Here is a 7,762-nt window from a genome sequence, read left to right as displayed (position 1 = left end):
TGTATAAGTCATGAAGAAAGCAATAGTAGTAAACAAAAACGATCAAGTGCTAAGCTAATGGAATGGGTCAAGTCAATCACATCATTCTCCTAATTATGTGATCCCATTAATCAAATGACAACTCATGTCTATGGCTAGGAAACATAACCATCTTTGATCAACGAGCTAGTCAAGTAGAGGCATACTAGTGACACTCTGTTTGTCTATGTATTCACACATGTATCAAGTTTCCGGTTAATACAATTCTAGCATGAATAATAAACATTTATCATGAAATAAGGAAATAAATAATAACTTTATTATTGCCTCTAGGGCATATTTCCTTCAGTCTCCCACTTGCACTAGAGTCAATAATCTAGATTACACAGTAATGATTTTAACACCCATGGAGCCTTGGTGTTGATCATGTTTTGCTCGTGGAAGAGGGTTAGTCAACGGGTCTGCAACATTCAGATCCGTATGTATCTTGCAAATCTCTACGTCTCCCACCTGGACTTGATCCCGGATGGAGTTGAAGCGTCTCTTGATGTGCTTGGTTCTCTTGTGAAATCAGGATTCCTTTGCCAAAGCAATTGCACCAGTATTGTCACAAAAGATTTTCATTGGACCCGATGCACTAGGTATGACACCTAGATCGGATATGAACTCCTTCATCCAGACTCCTTCATTCGCTGCTTCCGAAGCAGCAATGTACTCCGCTTCACATGTAGATCCCGCCACGACGCTTTGTTTAGAACTGCTCCAACTGACAGCTCCACCATTCAATATAAACACGTATCCGATTTGCGATTTAGAATCGTTTGGATCAGTGTCAAAGCTTGCATCAACGTAACCATTTACGATGAGCTCTTTGTCACCTCCATAAACGAGAAATAATATCCTTGGTCCTTTTCAGGTACTTCAGGATGTTCTTGACCGTTGTCCAGTGATCCACTCCTGGATTACTTTGGTACCTCCCTGCTAGTCTAATAGCAAGGCACACATCAGGTCTGGTACACAGCATTGCATACATGATAGAGCCTATTGCTGAAGCATAGGGAACACTTTTCATTTTCTCTCTATCTTCTGCAGTGGTCGAGCATTGAGTCTTACTCAACTTCACACCTTGTAATACAGGCAAGAACCCTTTCTTAGCTTGATCCATTTTAAACCTTTTCAAAATTTTATCAAGGTATGTGCTTTGTGAAAGTCCAATTAAGCGTCTTGATCTATCTCTATAGATCTTGATGCCCAATATATAAGCAGCTTCACCGAGGTCTTTCATTGAAAAACTCTTATTCAAGTATCCTTTTATGCTATCCAGAAATTCTATATCATTTCCAATCAACAATATGTTATCCACATATAATATTAGAAATGCTGCAGAGCTCCCACTCACTTTCTTGGAAATACAAGCTTCTCCAAAAGTCTGTATAAAACCATATGCTTTGATCACACTATCAAAACGTTTATTCCAACTTTGAGAGGCTTGCACCAGTCCATAAATGGATCGCTGGAGCTTGCACACTTTGTTAGTACCCTTTGGATTGATAAAACCTTCAGGTTGCATCATATACAACTCTTCTTCCAGAAATCCATTCAGGAATGCAGTCTTTACATCCATTTGCCAAATTTCATAATCATAAAATGCGACAATAGCTAACATGATTCGGACGGACTTAAGCATCGCTACTGGTGAAAAGGTCTCATCGTAGTCAACTCCTTAAACTTGTCGAAAACCTTTCGCAGCAAGTCGAGCTTTGTACACAGTAACATTACCATCAGCGTATGTATTCTTCTTGAAGATCCATTTATTTTCAATGGCATGTCGATCATCGGGCAAGTCAACCAAAGTCCACACTTTGTTCTCATACATGGATCCCATCTCAGATTTCATGGCCTCAAGCCATTTTGCGGAATCTGGGATCATCACTGCTTCCTCATAGTTCGTAGGTTCGTCATGGTCAAGTAACATGACCTCCAGAATAGGATTACGGTACCACTCTAGTGCGGATCTTGTTCTGGTTGACCTACGAGGTTCGGTAGTAACTTGATCTGAAGTTTCATGATCATCATCATTGGTTTCCTCACTAATTGGTGTAGGTGTCACAGGAACCGGTTTCTGTGATGAACTACTTTCCAATAAGGGAGCAGGTATAGTTACCTCATCAAGTTCTACTTTCCTCTCACTCACTTCTTTCGACAGAAACTTCTTCTCTAGAAAGGGTCCATTCTTAGCAACGAATGTCTTGCCTTCAGATCTGCGATAGAAGGTGTACCCAACAGTTTCCTTCGGGTATCCTATGAAGACACATTTCTCCAATTTGGGTTTGAGCTTATCAGGTTGAAGCTTTTTCACATAAGCATCGCAACCCCAAACTTTAAGAAATGACAACTTTGGTTTCTTGCCAAACCACAGTTCATAAGGTGTCATCTCAATGGATTTTGATGGTGCCCTATTTAACGTGAATGCAGCCGTCTCTAAAGCATAACCCCAAAATTATAGCAGTAAATCAGTAAGAGACATCATAGATCGCACCATATCTAGTAAAGTACGATTACGACATTCGGACACACCATTACGTTGTGGTGTTCCGGGTGGCGTGAGTTGCGAAACTATTCCGCATTGTTTCAAATGTAGACCAAACTCGTAACTCAAATATTCTCCTCCACGATCAGATCGTAGAAACTTTATTTTCTTGTTACGATGATTTTTCACTTCACTCTGAAATTCTTTGAACTTTTCAAATGTTTCAGACTTATGTTTCATTAAGTAGATATACCCATATCTTCTCAAATCATCTGTGAAGGTGAGAAAATAACGATACCCACCGCGAGCCTCAATATGCATCGGACCACATACATCAGTATGTATGATTTCCAAACAAATCTGTTGCTCGCTCCATAGTTCCGGAGAACGGCGTTTTAGTCATCTCGCCCATAAGGCATGGTTCGCAAGTACCAAGTGATTCATAATCAAGTGATTCCAAAAGTCCATCAGTATGGAGTTTCTTCATGCGCTTTATACCAATATGACCCAAATGGCAGTGCCACAAATAAGTTGCACTATCATTATCAACTCTGCATCTTTTGGCTTCAACATTATGAATATGTGTATCACTACTATCGAGATTCAACAAAAATAGACCACTCTTCAAGGGTGCATGACCATAAAAGATATTACTCATATAAGTAGAACAACCATTATTCTCAAATTTAAATGAATAACCGTCTCGCATCAAACAAGATCCAGATATAATGTTCATGCTTAACGCTGGCACCAAATAACAATTATTTAGGTCTAAAAGTAATCCCAAAGGTAGATGTAGAGGTAGGGTGCCGACGGCGATCACATCGACTTTGGAACCATTTCCCACGCGCATCGTCACCTCGTCCTTAGCCAGTCTTCGCTTAATCCGTAGTCCCTGTTTCGAGTTGCAAATATTAGCAATAGAACCAGTATCAAATACCCAGGTGCTACTGCGAGCTCTGGTAAGGTACACATCAATAACATGTATATCACATATACCTTTGTTCACCTTGCCATCCTTCTTATCCACCAAATACTTGGGGCAGTTCCGCTTCCAGTGACCAGTCTGTTTGCAGTAGAAGCACTCTGTCTCAGGCTTAGGTCCAGACTTAGGTTTCTTCTCCTGAGCAGCAACTTGTTTGCTGTTCTTCTTGAAGTTCCCCTTCTTCCCTTTACCCTTTTTCTTGAAACTGGTGGTCTTGTTGACCATCAACACTTGATGCTCCTTCTTGATTTCTACCTCCGCTGCCTTTAGCATTGCGAAGAGCTCGAGAATTGTCTTATTCATCCCTTGCATATTATAGTTCATCACGAAGCTTTTGTAGCTTGGTGGTAGTGATTGAAGAACTCTGTCAATGACACTATCAACAAGAAGATTAACTCCTAGTTGAGTCAAGTGATTATGATACCCAAACATTTTGAGTATATGTTCACTAAAAGAACTATTCTCCTCCATCTTGTAGCTATAGAACTTATTGGAGACTTCATATCTCTCAATCCGGGCATTTGCTTGAAATACTAACTTGAACTCCTGGAACATCTCATATGCTCCATGACGTTCAAAACGTCGTTGAAGTCCCGGTTCTAAGCCGTAAATCATGGCACACTGAACTATCGAGTAGTCATTAGCTTTACTATGCCAGACGTTCTTAACTCAGCAGCATCTGCAGTAGGCCTGACACCCAGCGGTGCTTTCAGGACGTAATTCTTCTGTGCAACAATGAGGATAATCCTCAAGTTACGGACCCAGTCTGTGTAATTGCTACCATCATCTTTCAACTTTGCTTTCTCAAGGAACGCATTAAAATTCAACGAAACAACAACACAGGCCATCTATCTACAATCAACATAGACAAGCAAAATACTATCAGGTACTATGTTCATGATAAATTTAAGTTCAACTAATCATATTACTTAAGAACTCCCACTTAGATAGACATCCCTCTGATCATCTAAGTGATCACGTGATCCAAATCAACTAAACCATGTCCGATCATCACGTGAGATGGAGTAGTTTTCAATGGTGAACATCACTATGTTGATCATATCTACTATATGATTCACGCTCGACCTTTCGGTCTCAGTGTTCCGAGGCCATATCTGCATATGCTAGGCTCGTCAAGTTTAACCTGTGTATTCTGCGTGTGCAAAACTGGCTTGCACCCGTTGTAGATGAACGTAGAGCTTATCACACCCGATCATCACGTGGTGTCTCGGCACGACAAACTTTGGCAACGGTGCATACTCAGAGAGAACACTTTTACCTTGAAATTTAGTGAGAGATCATCTTATAATGCTACCGTCAAACAAAGCAGAATAAGATGCATAAAGGATAAACATCACATGCAATCAATATAAGTGATATGATATGGCCAACGTCATCCTGTGCTTGTGATCTCCAGCTCAGAAGCACCGTCATGATCACCATCATCACCAGTGCGACACCTTGATCTCCATCGTAGCATCGTTGTCGTCTCGCCAACTATTGCTTCTACGACTACCGCTACCGCTTAGTGATAAAGTAAAGCAATTACAGGGCGATTACATTGCATACAATAAAGCGACAACCATATGGCTCCTGCCAGTTGCCGATAATCCGTTACAAAACATGATCATCTCATACAATAAATATGGCATCATGTCTTGACCATATCACATCACAACATGCCCTGCAAAAACAAGTTAGACGTCCTCTACTTTGTTGTTGCAAGTTTTATGTGGCTTCTACGGGCTGAGCAAAAACCGTTCTTACCTACGCATCAAAACCACAACGATAGTTCATCAAGTTAGTGTTGTTTTAACCTTCTCAAGGACTGGACGTAGCCACACTCGGTTCAACTAAAGTTGGAGAAATTGACACCCGCCAGCCACCTATGTGCAAAGCACGTCGGTAGAACCAGTCTCGCGTAAGCGTACGCGTAATGTCGGTCCGGGCCGCTTCATCCAACAATACCGCCGAACCAAAGTATGACATGCTGGTAAGCAGTATGACTTGTATTGTCCACAACTCACTTGTGTTCTACTCGTGCATATAACATCTACGCATAGAACCAGGCTCGGATGCCACTGTTGGGGAACGTAGTAATTTCAAAAAAATTCCTACGCACATGCAGGATCGTGGTGATGCATAGCAACGAGAGGGGAGAGTGTCGTCCACGTACCCTCATAGACCGTTAAGCGAAAGCGTTATGACAACGCAGTTGATGTAGTCGTACGTCTTCATGATCGACCGATCCTTAGTACCGAACGTACGGCACCTCCGCGTTCAGCACACGTTCAGCTCGGTGACGTCCCGCGAACTCACGATCCAGTAGAGCTCGGGGAAGAGTTTCGTCAACACGACGGTGTGGTGTCGATGTTGATGAAGCTACCGTGGAAGGGCTTCGCCTAAGCATCGCTAGAGTATGACCGAGGTGGATTATGGTGGAGGGGGCACCACACACGGCTGGGAGAAATCTTTGTGATCAACTTGTGTGTCTAGAGGTGCCCCCCTGCCCCTGTATATAAAGGAGCAAGGGGGAGGCCGGCCAGCCTTTGTTGGTGCGCCAGGAGGACGAATCCTCCTCCTAGTAGGAGTAGGATTCCCCTCTTTCCTACTCCTACTAGAAGGGGGAAAGGAAGGGAGAGAAAGAGAAGGAAAGGGGGGCGCCCCCCCTCTCCTAGTCCAATTCGGACCAGAGGGGAGGGGGGGCGCTGCCTGCCCTAGGCCGGCCCCTCTCTCTTTCCCTTATGGCCCAACAAGGCCCATTAGCCTCCGGGGGGTTTCGGTAACCCCTCTGGTACTCCGGTAAAATCCCGATTTTACCCGGAACTCTTCCGATGTCCAAATGTAGGCTTCCAATATATCAATCTTCATGTCTCGACCATTTCGAGACTCCTCGTCATATCCGTGATCATATCCGAGACTCCGAACTACCGTCGGTACATCAAAACATATAAACTCATAAAACCGATCGTCGCAGAACTTTAAGCGTGCGGACCCTACGGGTTCGAGAACTATGTAGACATGACCGAGACATGTCTCCAGTCAATAACCAATAGCGGAACCTGGATGCTCATATTGCTCCCTACATATTCTACGAAGATCTTTATCGGTCAAACCGCATAACACTATACGTTGTTCTCTTTGTCATCGGTATGTTACTTACTCGAGATTCGATCGTCGGTATACCAATACCTAGTTCAATCTCGTTACCAGCAAGTCTCTTTACTCATTTCGTAATGCACTATCCCGCAACTAACTCATTAGTTGCATTGCTTGCAAGGCTTATAGTGATGTGCATTACCGAGAGGGCCCAGAGATACCTCTCCGACAATCGGAGTGACAAATCCTATTATTGATCTATGCCAACTCAAGAAGTACCATCGGAGACACCTGTAGAGCACCTTTATAATCACCCAGTTACGTTGTGACGTTTGGTAGCACACAAAGTGTTCCTCCGGTATTTGGGAGTTGCATAATCTCATAGTCATAAGAACATGTATAAGTCATGAAGAAAGCAATAGTAGTAAACAAAAACGATCAAGTGCTAAGCTAATGGAATGGGTCAAGTCAACCACATCATTCTCCTAATGATGTGATCTCATTAATCAAGTGACAACTCATGTCTATGGCTAGGAAACATAACCATCTTTGATCAACGAGCTAGTCAAGTAGAGGCATACTAGTGACACTCTGTTTGTCTATATATTCACACATGTATCAAGTTTCCTGTTAATACAATTCTAGCATGAATAATAAACATTTATCATGAAATAAGGAAATAAATAATAACTTTATTATTAACTCTAGGGCATATTTCCTTCACTCCTTAGTCGTCTTGATCTGCTCCATGATCTCGTTCATGCGATCCGCGTCACGCGTCTTCCTCAACGGCGCCCAAACCTGAAGAAAAAATGTGACATTTGAAGATAATATCAGCAGGGTGAGCCGGGAACTTGTGTTCAGTCATAATTCTGTTCCGGACCGACCAAAGTAGCGGCCCAACGCATCTCCAAATTATCCTTGCATTGGCCCCCTCTTTGCGCCGAAATCAATGTAAGTAGGTCAACACTAGATTGTGGGTTCCAGTTTTGCTTGAAAGCATCCCTAACCGCACTCCACGCGAATCTAGTGAGAGCACACCTGGAGAACACATGATTTGCGTTTTCCCCTAAATCGCAAGTGGTGCAAGTTCCATCCGTCGGCCCGTTACACTTGGCCACATTATCCGAGGTTGGTAAGCGGTTGCAGAACATTTGCCACATAAATAT

Source organism: Triticum dicoccoides, chromosome 5A (genome assembly GCF_002162155.2).
Source record: "Triticum dicoccoides isolate Atlit2015 ecotype Zavitan chromosome 5A, WEW_v2.0, whole genome shotgun sequence".
Taxonomy (NCBI): Eukaryota; Viridiplantae; Streptophyta; class Magnoliopsida; order Poales; family Poaceae; genus Triticum; species Triticum dicoccoides.
The sequence above is the reverse complement of the archived record's forward strand: the minus strand, read 5'-3'. Positions refer to the sequence as shown.